Consider the following 13,552-nt stretch of genomic DNA (forward strand, 5'->3'; position numbering starts at 1 on the left):
CTGGTTACGCATGGCCTCTCCCACTGAGTGCAGAGACCATGCTCCTAATAAATTGATGAACAAAATAGGTCTAGAGACATGGAAGCAGGGAACAGACTGACAAATGAATCTCAGAGGGAAGGGGGGGCAGGGGGCAGGGTAGCAGGGGGTCAGTGGGGGAAAAGGGGGGCATCTGTAATACTTTCAACAATAAAGATAAATTTTTTTAAAAAAGAGCATGGCCTCTAGGTTCACACTTCGTTCACACTTTCAGTCTCAGTGATGCCTCTAACTAGCAGTGTGTCCTTCAGTGATGGACTTTCATCTGTAAAATTGGGAAAACAGTACTATTTGCTCCCTGTAGCTGTTTGAGGATTGAATGAGATAATACATGTAGAGCACTCAGCACAGTGCAGCATTTGTAGACATCCTATAAACGTTGGTTGGTATTATTACTTTTAACATACTATACCTTTAGCATTGAGCAGTGGTGTCCAAGACAATATACACTAGGGTAGGATAAAAAAAATAGAATTTTCGTTTATATTTTTACCTCTTCCTGTAACTTTTGTGTGTGTTTATATGTATGCACATCCACATATACATATACATATATGTTATGTATATATACACACACATGGAATTATATGTCTAATTTTGCTAACCCTATTTCTGATGGTTGTGTGTAGTGTTTCAAAAATTAAAGGCTGTTACCTTGGCCGGGCGGCTCGGTGGGAGCACTGTCCCGTACACCAAAAAGGCTGCAGGTTCAGTTCCCCGTCAAGGCACGTACAGGAGACAACTGATCAATGTTCCTCTCTCTCTTTCTCCATTCCTCTCTCTCAAATTAATAAACATATCCTCAGGTGAGTGTTTAAAAAAAATTGAAGACTGTTGGCTCAGAGATTTAATCAAAATTCAGAAGCATATTTTTATAGCACTTTCATTCTCAAAACAAAGTTTCTGTCATGCAGACCACAAAATATTTTCAGGTAATTAGCTGATTATTAAAGTTTGCCGACTTTACTGGAAACACTCGCATTTTGGCCAGTGCACTGCCTTGATTGTCACTTGCGCTCAGTGGAAGCTCCTGGTCAGGTGGCCAAGCGGGAGCGGTTTGCTGCCTCGTGCTGGGTCTGTACTAAGCAAGCGGGTTTATCAGTAATTCAGAATTGAGACAGGCACTACTTAGATGTGTCCTATAGCAAAACTATATGTGTCATATCATCGGAAGTCACTTGAGGGACGTGGAAGAACTCTCGACCTCCAGTCCCGGGTCACCAGAAGCAGTGGGCCCGCGGCCCCCGCGTGTGTCGTGGGTCATGCCTGTGAGGGGCTGTCCCTCGGGAGGCTGGCGCACAGTGCCCATCGTGGAGGAGCCTCAGTTTCTAAGAAAACGGCAGTGGTTGTAGTTCAGGAGAAAAGGGAGACGTCAGCGTTTTCTTGGAAATAGCAAATGAATCAGCTTGAAAGAGAAAGGAGAAAGCCCAAGAAGATCGTACACTGTACACACCAAACAAACTGCTTTTCAGACCATCGGGATGCCCCCCATCAGGTGTTAGGTGCGTGGGGCTGTGAAGTCGTGGGGAGAGGGAGCGCCGTCCAGGCGTCCCAGCGGGGCCTCCCATCAGCCCCGCCACAGGCAGGCCTCACCACCCCAGAGTCCCGGAGCCTTCTGGCCATTGGAGTCAAAGGACATTTTCAGCCCCAAAGAGAAAGCTGACTTCATTTCCTATTAAGTATGAGACTAAGAACATGTATTTTTTTTTTTTTTTAACACATATTTTTAACAAGCACAGCACTGAGGTGCTACTGGTGCAGAGGCTGAGTTAGGGGACATGTCATCCAGAGCCGCGGTCAGACTCTGACACTCGGGCTGAGACACCTCCTTTTCATGTCTGTGGCCAGAATTGGTTCCTAAGCTACGCTGAAGAGTGTCTGTGGCTTTACGTGTGTTCTCGGGATCAGCACCTAGTACAGCTGGATTGCACGATCCGGGAGAACTGCTCCTTGTGGCCTGGCTGGCCGTGGAATCGAAAGGTTGACGACAAAGCCTGACACTAATTAGAGGCTTAAAACTATTTGTTCTTGTTGAACAAATAAAAACAAGGTTGTATCTTTACCACGAAATCACTGAGAACTAGGACCAACCCTTGCCCCCCATAACTACTTAATTTTGGAAGTATCTCCAGACTCAGCATTTGGCTTCTAAATTAGAGTTGTAGAGTAGGTGGCATAAATTTGTTACTGTTGTAGTAATTCTCAGAATAAATAAATTGTCATTCTTCATTTTTTAGTGGGGTCCATGAACTAACTGGCAATAGGTAACGTTAAAGGACCCCTGTGGGTCTCATTTAAAGAAACTGAAAACCACTGTTTCAAGCAGGCAAGCATAGGCAATGTCCCATCTTAAGGTATTTTCCAGTTAAAAGATTATTTTAATTTAATTTTTAGTTTTAATATTATTTGTTTTAATATCATAAATATGTCTGACAAACAATTCTGTGATCAGTATGTTCTTCTGAAAGTAATTTAGTGTTAATTTAAAAATGTGATCTTTCATCATAAGATTGAGTTGCTCAGAAAGATCTGCTAGAACTTTGCTGCTAGAAAATGCACCAACTAACCATCTCAACGTTGCGTATGCAAGCAGAGCTGGGGTCCTGCACCGAGGCGCAGAGGGGCCCCACTCGGGAGCTCTGAAAGGGTCAGGACACCACTGATACTATTAATATTAAGACTGGCTTCCCACTTTCGAGTATTGGGTGAATTTGTAAATTTGATGGGCCACAGGTGATGACAGATTTGCAGCCCTGCTGGAACTTTGGAATTACCTACAAAGCCTAAGACATATCAAAGGAGTCATCTTTTTCTAGATAGAACCATTTCTGGGAATCCTGATTTTGTCCCTTGAGAAGTCTGTTTTGTGTCTGGTACCATTTTTTTTAGGTTCCACTTTTTTTGCTACTTGTAGAAGAAAATTTCTGATCTGTAGTTTATGAAACCACTGACTGACTCGCTCTGATTACTTGATGGTATTTAATTAGACTGGGGGAGAGTGGAATTTCCTACTTAGGTATATTTAGCCAATCAAGAGAAAAGGAACTTGTGATCAGTGAGAATACTGACAAATGTCCGAGACCTTTGATTTCTTTCATAAAGTTTGTATCATAGCAGCCACCAAATCACAAGGGTTTTGTATCTAAGTACACATCGATTCTTGAACAGCTTTGCATTTCAACCCAAGTATGTTCTGTTCAACCCAGTGGTAAACAATTATTGAAACACGCTGATAACATTTCATCACTACATAATTAATCTAGTTTCTCTTCTTTTGGCCTGCATTTTTGTTTTAATTGTGGACCTAGATTAGAGAAGGGACTTCTAAAACTAAGTAGGTGAACATATGTCACAGTTTTCTGAAGAGAATAAATTATTAAAGCCAGGAAAAGTTTAAATTAAGCATAGTAATAAGCACATTTAGCGTTTTAGAAATAAGATTTTGCTTAAAATGATTCAAGAAATCAGCGCAAAGCAATAAGTAGAGGAGCTTCAGCAGTTTCACTCTTCCAGAGACGAGAGCAGCCGTGCAGTTACGCCCTCCACAGACAACGGAATAAGCCGTTTCCTTTCATTTTTAAAAAGGGAGAGGGAAAGAGAGATAGAATCATCAATGATGAGAGTCATTGATCGGCTGCCTCCTGCACGTCGAGCCCACAGCCCACGTGCCCCGTTGAGGAACTGAACCTGGACCTCCTGGTTCACAGGTCCCTGCTCAACCACTGAGCCACGCCAGCCAGGCAGATTTAAATATTTTTATCTAAACTACTTGCTCTTCTCTTTATTACTCAAAGAGCTTTTTCAGCATAACACATTTTTATATGCATTTTAGTTTAAATACACACAAGTACGTAAATGAAGTTAGATAAAAATTTGACGTTTTAACTTCAGCTTTTTAAAATAAATTGACCTTATCAATGTAGTATAAAAGGCAATATATCTGACATAAATTTGCCATCCTAGTTGGAGCTTTGCAAATAGCAAATATGTGATATAGCGTGATCAATAATTTTGTAATCTGTCTTTATGCATTTTAATCACCAAAGATTTCAGGTAACAATGTTATTCATTAATTTAGTATCAGTAACAGGTCCTAAAGTCAGTTAAAGATTTCAAAAAATTATACTTACAGTGTAATATAATCATTGTTGATTTCAAAAGTCAAAGGGATGCTGTTTAAACATCACATACAGATAGAACTGAAATAACCAAGTTAAAATGGTTTGCACTATTTTTTGGAGTTTGCAAGAGTCAGTCCTGATATAAAAGAGCAGTTATTCTTTAATTTAGTTAAATACAATGTATATATTTTTGTGCCTTAAAATATTTTGTGTAAAGAATGATAATTTATCTGACTCACAAATCCAACAGAGAAAATATAGAAAGTTTAAAATAATGAAGTTAAAGAAAATATACATATATCTATTTTTGAACCCAAAACTGTCAAATGAATATAATTTGCCCAAGGACTCATGTAAAATAGGAATATTACTCATGCCATTTTTAATACAGTTTTAAACTCTGCATTTACCAGCCAAGTTTTAGAGTTTATTCAACTTACATTTAATAGTATTAGCTTTGTAAAGTTTTTCCCTGCATTTTGGTTTCTCTAGTTACGGAGCTAGTCAGTCATTGTCTGGGTCTTTCAAGGGCCTGTTTTTGATTTTGTTTTTGTTTTTGTCCTCTGGGCTATTTTAAATTGGCGCTTCTTCAATCTGTCTAGGCCAGAAGAGTCAGAGGAACTTCTTGTCCCGGCCAGGCTTGGAGAAAAGGGATGCCGAAGCCCCCACCTCCAGGTGCACCAGCCACAGCCCTGCCCCTTCCTGCACTTGAGCGTTGACCTGTCCAGTTTGTCTCTGTGACTCTCTGTGCATGAGCAGGTGCCATTACTAGAGAAAGAAGCTGCACTCCTGCAGGAGTGGCCCTGGCATTGCAGACCTGGGGGACAGCAAGTGCTAACCCTGAGTTTGTAACCATGGGGTGGAGACAGGATTCCTTTACTGTGTATAATATCTGCACCTCTGGCTCAGTTTATCTCCTCTGATAATTCATTTTTCCCTTGACAGCGAGAGGCCTACTTCATCAGATAGCTGTTAAAACAGCTTCTGCTTAAAAGGAACGTTCTGCCCTTGTTATCAAAGAATTTGCTCCAGAGTGTCCTGAGGTTTCTGGAACCCAAATTGCTATGTTGTATGTGGTAATGTTTTCTTGTCTGATTAGTGTATTTACTTTCTGAGTTACTTTGCCCATTACTTCCTGTAATCTGGTTCCAGATATCTTCTTTGAGGTGTGAATTGGGCCATATCCTACCATTATTTGGAAATGTTGTGATGTTTCATTATATTTCTCTACCTGATTGCCACCAGCTTCTCAGTTTATAGTCTGCTAATTCACAGGCCAAGTAGGTATTGTTTGCGAGCCTTCAACAGCTTGGAACTAGCCACCCAGTGGGCTTCCCCAGCCTTTCACTGCAGTCGTGTAGTGGCAGGGGAGGGAGTGGGGGCTTCCAGGCAATTCCGTGGGCCTTTTTGTCCTCTCTTGCCCTTTAAATCGGTGTAACAAAAAACACAGCACTTGTCAGTAAGCCAGGCCAGGGAGGCCCAATGGCTTCCCCTCAAGATCCTCTGACCCCCAAGCTTCCTCAGATGCCAGTGGTCCCCTTTCAGGGAGCCAGTGGCTTCGCCCCAGGTCCTGGCCTGCCCGCTGCGTGGTGCAGCTCTTGGTTTCCTGTGAGTAGAGAGCTTGGTCCCCAGTCCGGACTGGGGCACAGCCAGCGCATTGCACCAGTGCCTGTTTCCGCCTGGGTTCGGGACAGGGCCTCGGCCTGTGGTAATGCCCACGGGTCCACTGTCAGGATGCGTGCGTGTGAAACGTGTCTGTTTAGGTCCAGACGGGGGGGTTGGAATATGTCCCCCACCTCTGGAGTGTGCCGTTGGCTGTGTGTGGCCTTGTCAGAGGGAGAGCCTTATTTTGCTTTACAGCATCTGGTACCAACCTCTTCTGATGACATCTGAAAATCCTATCAATCTTCAGGTTGTTTGGATTTTTTCCCCTCAGCAGTCACTTTCTATGTTTTTTCTTCCAGGTATATAATAGGCAATAGGTCACAGGGGGTACTTTTTTATTTATTGTTAATTAATCTGCAAAATTTCCCAAGAAAGAAGGAGAGAAAAAATAAGAAGGAACCACTAACACACCTATCGGAATGGTTGGATTAGAAATCTTGCCCCACCCGGTGCTGGCAAGGACACAAGCGGCTACACCCTCGGACGTGGCTGGGGATGCAGGATGGAGCATTTCCCTCAGAGTTAAACATGCCCTGCCTGTGGCCCAGTGATCCCACTCCCAGGTTTGCACCCTAGAAAATGAAAAAGTTCTTTTCACAAAAACTTGCACAAGCTCTACCTCTAATAGCCCCAAACTAGAAACAAGCCGCATGCCCTGAGTGACTGGATAAACGGCTGTGATCGGCCACCCCACTGGGCTCTGCTCAGTGACACGAGCACAGGGTGACACAGCCGCTGGGATCCACCTCGACAGTCTTGGGCTAAGCGAGAGAAGCCTGGCATAAGGCTCCAAATACGGTGACTTCATTAGAAGACATTCTTGAAAGACACAACTGTAGTGATGGGTTGGCTTGGAGCAGGGTTTTTCTGTCACCATAAAGTTCATTATGATTTTAGAGATTTGATTAATTCTGTATTTATTTAAGTCCGAGCTGGTGTGAGTCCCTCATTTGTGGGCGGTGCTGTTGGGGCTCACAGAAGCTGTCTGTTTGAGTGTGTCCTCTGGGCTCTCTATTCGAGGTCAGACCACCCTGCAGGTCTGCTCCCAGAGGTGGCAGTTGCTGTTTTGGCTGGATTTCTGCCGGACATTTCTGCTTTCCCATATCAGTCTCAGCTCCCTAACAGCCACACATCTCCTTTGGTTCTGGAAATTTTTTTTTTCCCCTTCTATAGATTTGATCAGTTCACCCTGACTTTTGTCCTGAATTTATTTCCTGGTCTCTTGTTTAACTCATTTCTACATGAGACCATAGTCCGTTCCTCCCAGTGCTCCTAGGATGAAGGTTTTCATCTTAAATTTTGCTGTAATTTCCAAGAGCATTTCTGCAGTGTGACCTGCTTACCCTATTAATTTAATTGGGATTCATCACTTGTTCATCACCAACTGGATACCATCTGCCAACCAGCCCCAGAGGTCACAGTACAGAAAGTCCCACCAGCGAAATGTAACTGCTCCAAGCACCTAGTTTATTAAGTCAATTTAAAACCCACAGGGAGAAACAAGAAGAAAGACACAGGGTGAGCTAACAGACTTAAGAAACATGCAAGCGGGGGAGGCCAGTCTCTGAATCCTGCTGGCATCTCTCTGCCTCTGCCACATCAGCATCCTGGTCCCAATGTTGTCATGGCGACCAGGTCAAGGTTGAGAAGGGAGGTGCAATCAGAGAAGGAGCCTGTGGCCAGTGGGACAAGGATGACCGGCCCCTTTAATGTTGCCAATTAGCCTGCTGGGCAGCAACGGGGGTTAGTTGCATTTCTTACACTGAGGACACATAGGGCCAGAAAGGGTGGGCAATTGAACCTCATAGTATTTAATGCCTCGGTGCTCCAGGTATGTTTAGTCGTGAATTTTAGGTATCTCTTAGTCTTTCCTTTCCCTCTCTGTGTTTAACACACACATGTATGTGTTTATATCCATTTAAAAGTAGTTGATATTAAGTACCTAAATTACTTTATCATTACATTTTGTAATGTCTAAATTCTTCGTTTTATAGGAAAGGAAACTGAAATCCAAAGAATCTTTTTCTGCCAATCAGATAAATTTAGAAGCAGTACTAGGTCCTCCTTCCATTGTTTACTCTGACAGTATCAAGCCATCCCCAGCATCACAAAAGCAGGTGTTAATAAAAAGAAATCTCATTGAACTAATGCCAGCAATATAGATACTCATTTTTCAAAGAAAATCATTCTTTAGATGTTTTATTGTAAGAAATTTCAGAAAAGTAGAGAGGCTAATAAACCCATCACCTAGTTTGAATATGTATTAACTCTATCAGTCAGGAAAGGCTGGGTTATGCTTTAGTGACAATCCCGGTGGCTTTACAGTGCTTTTATTTTTTTAATTATTATTATTTTTAATCCGCACCCGAGGATATTTCCCCGCTGCTTTTCAGAGAGTGGAAGGGAGAGAGAAACATCGATGTGAGAGGGACACATCGATTGCTTCTCACACACACCCCGACCAAGGCCAGGGATGGAGCCTGCAACCCGGGTACGTGCCCTTGGCCTGAATCGAACCCGGGACCCTTCAGTCTGAGGGCGGATGCTCTCACCACTTGGCCAAACTGGCCAAGGTGACAGTGGCTTTTAAAGCAACACAGTTTACTACTGCGTCCAGCATAAGTTGGTGGGAGGTTGGGAGCTGTGCTTCTTTTAGGCATCATTTGGGGACTCAAGTCGACAGAGGCTCCGTGCCGTTGATACTGACTGCACAAGGGGCCGGGTGTGCTGTGGCCGCGTCCTCCAGGTGCCGGTGACCAGGCCTCGCCCTGAAGCACCTCACCCCTGCCCGCCGGATCTAATAACCTGGCCCCACGGCACTCAGTTCGGATGTGGGGAGTGTGATTCTCCAGGCGTGAGGAAGTGGAGGGGCCAGGCCCCGGAGAGCAGGAGGAACGTCTGAGTGTGCCCTGTATGTTTCATTGACGTGGGTGTTTGTGCGAGACATTTTCATGTAAGCTGCAGACGTGACATTTTACCCCTCGCCGCTCTCTCTATAAACGAGGAACACGCCCCATGTTTCTGCAGTATTGCGATATGAGTTTCAGACATCGTGACATTTCACCTCCGAATACTTCCGGAGGCATTTCTTTCTTTCTTTTTAAAGAACCTTTATAATCACACCGTCATTATCATACCTAACAAAATTAATAAAAAAAAAATTCCCCAGTATCTCTAACAGCAGTTCATAGTTAAGTTTTCCAATGATGTCAGAACTTGCCTGTTTGTGCTCACACAGGATCGAGGGAAGGACTGCCCAATGCATTACTATGCCTAGTATAATCTCTCTTAATAATTAACATGGGCCCCTCCTGTGCCCCCAGGACAAATTTGTAGGAGCCTTCTTATATGACCTTGAGTTTCTGAAGGTCAGTGAAACTGTATGAATACTGAGCCAGTGGTGTGGCAGGACGTCCCCGCTTCCGATTGCGCCTGTGTCCCCGTGGAGCTACTTCGCTGGTCCTCCAACCTCTATTTACCCGTGAACTGAAGGCAGGTAGGAAGGCTCCGTTCAGCTCGGCCTAAGTGTTTGGCACGAGGACAGTCCTAAGCGACAGCCCCACGTCCGTGTTGTCGGGATGCCTGCTCAGTGCGGGAGCTGACCTCGCCCAGCCCTCCCCGCCGCGAGCGAGGCCTTTCAAACCCCTTCCAGCCAGGGAGCCGGGCAGCGTGTCAGCTCCCCACCAGGCCCCTAAGGAGCAATAGTCACTTCCACCTGCAACTCTCCCGGCAGCGGCATTGCAAATAGATAGAGAAGCTACGAAAACTAAGCAAGTCGGTGTAGAAAAGCGGCTGTCTGACCGTGGAAAGCCAGCAAGGGGAAAAGCCCAAATGTGATTTAAAATGCCACCCCTTCCAGCTTCCTCCCATGGCGGCGACACCCCGGCTCCTCCCGCGACTTCCTCCCGGCCCTGAGGGGCACCCTTCAGGCCTGGCCTAGGTGCTGTCTCGCTCCTGTCAGCCCCTTTGGAAGATGTTATCCACGTGCATGACTGCAGCTGCAGCCACGTGCCAGGGAGTCAAAATCTCAGTGTATTCATTGGAGTTCTCTGGGGAAACAGGACCAATGGGGTGTATGTGTGTGTGCGTGTGTGCGTGTGTGTGTGCGTGTGTGTGTGTGTGCAGGGGCGGGCAAAATAAGTTTACAGGTGTTTGTATAGAAAAAGACGTGCAGGTTATGCCCATTACATTAGCTTTATTACTCTGGGTTTCGCATACTCACAACTGAAAGCCTCCTTTCGCCCACCCATCCATCCATGTACACACACGTATGGGGGGCAGCTATTACAAGGACTGGCCCACGTGATTGTGGAGGCTGAGGTGTCCCAAGATCTGCTGCCTGCCAGCTGCCAGGGGACCCAGGAAAGCTGCTGGTGTAAATTCCACTCTGAGTCCAAAGGTCTGAGAATCAGGGGAGCTGAGGGATTAACTCGCGGCCTGAGGAGAGGAGACCACGCCCCAGCTCAGCAGTCAGGCAGAGAGCAAAACGACCCCTCCTCCGCCTTCCTCTCCCGTGCTGGCTCAGTGGGTGGACGAGGCCCTCCCACACTGGGGAGGGCACCTGCTCGGTCCACAGGCTCAGTGCTAAGCTCCTCTGGCAACCCCTCACAGGCACACCCAGAAATAATGCTGGACCACCTGCCTGGGCACTCATGGCCCGGGCAAGCTGACACATAAACTGACCGCCACTCTCAGTACACCAGGCCACCGGGCACTGAAGGTGCCGGACTCTCCCCCCTCAGCATGTGGACAGGATGTAGAACCATTATTGCAAAACTTCATTCACTCTGCCACTCGGATCTCTCCAGAATAGCACCTTGAAGTTGTATACAGCTACTCGGGGGCTCCTCTCAAGCTTCCTCCTGCTTATGGGCAGGAAAGAACTAACCAAATATCTACTCCATGTTCAACGTAGCCTGATCCGGTGACCTGGGTAACGTCTCGGCCTCTGGGGTTCCCACCCTCCTTCCCCCTCACATGGCGCCCAGCGTGGGGGGGGCTCTTCAGGGCCCCGGGAGGGAGGCGCTGAGGCTGGCGGCCGCGCCCGTCTCCTGGCCTGTCTGGAGCTGCATCTCCAGAGCGCCCTTTCTGCCCAGTTTTCTGCCTGCCCCCTGGCGTCTGGAGCTGCCCTGGGCCCTGCACGGCTGCCCTCTGCTGTGTCCATCCCGGTGCCCTCCCTGACCTCCCGCGTTCCCTGGGAGAAAGGAAGGCCCCGGGCGCCCGCCGAGCCTCCACTGCGCCGCGGCCCCTCGCGTCTGAACGCGCCGAACGGAAGGAGAGGAGCTAAAAATGAGCAAAACCACACCCGAGAGCAAGGTGATCAGATGTCAAGGATGTGGTTGCGTCTGATGCTTTTTCATGTTTCGGCGGCTTTCCTTCCTATTAAAACCTGATGGGCAGCTGGGAGGCCCTATTTCAAATTAAAATTTCTGTGCCTTCCCCCACAAATAAAACACCTTTACTCTTTACATATGAAGGTAAGAATTCTTGTATAACTCAATTCAGTAAATTTGTTTTTGTTTGTTTTTTAACCCTCACCCGAGGATATTTTTTCCACTGCTTTTCAGAGAGAGTAGAAGAGAGAGGGAGAGACAGAGGGAGACATCGATGTGAGAGACACACCAAGTGGTGGCCTCCCGCACGTGCCCGACCGGGGCCAGGGACCAAGTCTGCGAGCGAAGTGCGTGCCCGTGGGCGCAATTGAACGCGGGACCCTTCAGTCCGCAGGCAGATGCTCTAGCCACTGAGCCAAACTGGTCAGGGCAGTAAATTGTTTTTTAAACAATAAAACATCATGAAGAATGTTTTAAATAGATACGTTCAGATTTTAACAAAGATTGCTACCACTTATTTAGTGCGTTTGCTATTTTAACTTCTTAGGCACCTCACAAGAAAACTGAGATTTGGGAAGATGAAGTAAATTCCCCAACGACACACAGTAACAGTGACGAAGGGAGGGCTACCAGGTCTGTCTGGTCACCAGGCTGCTCTGGCTGAGACTGCCCCAGGCCGCCCCTCCGTCAGGCGGACTATCACCCTCACTCCATCACACTCCCCTGTGTAGAGCTGTAACTCCAGAATGCCCATTTCTGCCTAATTTTCTAAAATATGTCTGTGATCATACTAGCACCAACCTTTACGCACTTACTATGCCAGATACTTTGCTAAGGGTTTAACATACATGTCTGCAACTTGTGAATTTTTGTATTTTAATACTCTCATTTTGGATAAAGTAACCTAAGGAAATTAAAAGAAAAAAACTCACCCAAACCCAGATAGCTAGTGAGGGCCAGGGCCAGGGCCGGCATCTGAGTTCCTGACCTACCCTGCTTCCAGGCCTTAAGCATCTGTAGTGACAGTTTTCCAAGGACAGGCTTTCTCCTGCTCACGCAGTGTGCTGTGCACACGGGGTTGTCCTGTCCCTGTCCTGCGCCTGTATCTGTTTACTGCTCCAGTCTGTGCAGCTCTGTACCCAATTATCTACATTTCTCTTCACTATCTGACCAGGACATAGGATTAAGCCATATGATTTGCCCTGTGAAATATTTCTATCATAAAGTTATGGCCCCTGTTGATTTTAAATCAATTTTTTAAAACTTAGTTTTACTTTTAAATTATATGGGTACTTACAGACTCTTTTTCTTAATTTTCTCTTGAAAAATTTTAAATCCACCTAAAAGTTAAAAGACTATAATAAACACTGTATATGTGTTTTTATAAGTAAGTTGCAGATATCATGACATTCACCCCTAAATGTTTAAACCCGTGTTTCTGAGGCGTGAGGGAACTCTCCTGTGTAACTGTGCAATGCCAGGACCTCACCAACCTACAAATGACTTCATGACACCATCGCCCTCAGAAGGGCCCAGCAGGTCGGCCATAGCTGTTTAATTTAAAAGCCACACTTTGCACTTGGTTATGCCTCCCGAGTCGCTTAATCTAGACGTTGACTCTTTTAGAGACCGTGGGCCAGTGCCCTGTGGGCCGCTTGGATCCCAGGTGCCTCGGTGCTTCCGGGCCAGCTCCGGCCGCAGCCGGGCGCAGTCTGTGCTCAGCTGTCCTCAGCAAGGCTGCTTTTGCCTCTGAAGAGGAGGCGCCTGGGAGTTGCGGGCTGCCCCGCTCTGGGCACTTGGTCATGCGTGTTCTACACTTGCTTTTTTCTTGTTGTTGCTCAACTGGCGTTCCTTTGATAGGAACATAAACATGTCTGGTTGTTAAAGACACTGGACGGCAGGGAGAGCCAGAAAGCGGGTACCGTCAAGGGACAGACACAGCAAATCTGGCTTGGCCCTGAGACAGAGGCCCTGGCGGGGGCCCCCACCCGAGACCACGTCTGCCGCCTCCCACCAGGTGGGCGAGAACTGAGAAAACGATGGGGCGTGAAGGTGAGGAAGGGGAGCGTGGCCGCCACTCCTGCCCTCAGCGGTCACCTCTGAGTTCTGCGTGACAGTGATTAGAGCGGTGGGAACCTGGCCCCAGGCGGCGTGTCTTCCTCTTCTCTCCGTCCTCTTTGTCTTGCCACATTTGGCCAGAAAACACAGTTCCATTCTCAGCTCTCATCTGGCCTTAATTTTCGGTCCAGCTGGCCATGGAGGGGCGCCCCCCACAGCTGCTCGCGTGATGCTGGGGGCTCGCGCGGGGCAGGGGCAGAGCCGCCTCCCTCCAGCTGCTGCGGGACAGCCTCCGGACCACTCTTCTCCCCACGCCCTACCCACCACCCTCCAGGT

Source organism: Miniopterus schreibersii (assembly GCF_964146895.1).
Source record: "Miniopterus schreibersii genome assembly, chromosome: 11".
Lineage (NCBI taxonomy): Eukaryota > Metazoa > Chordata > Mammalia > Chiroptera > Miniopteridae > Miniopterus > Miniopterus schreibersii.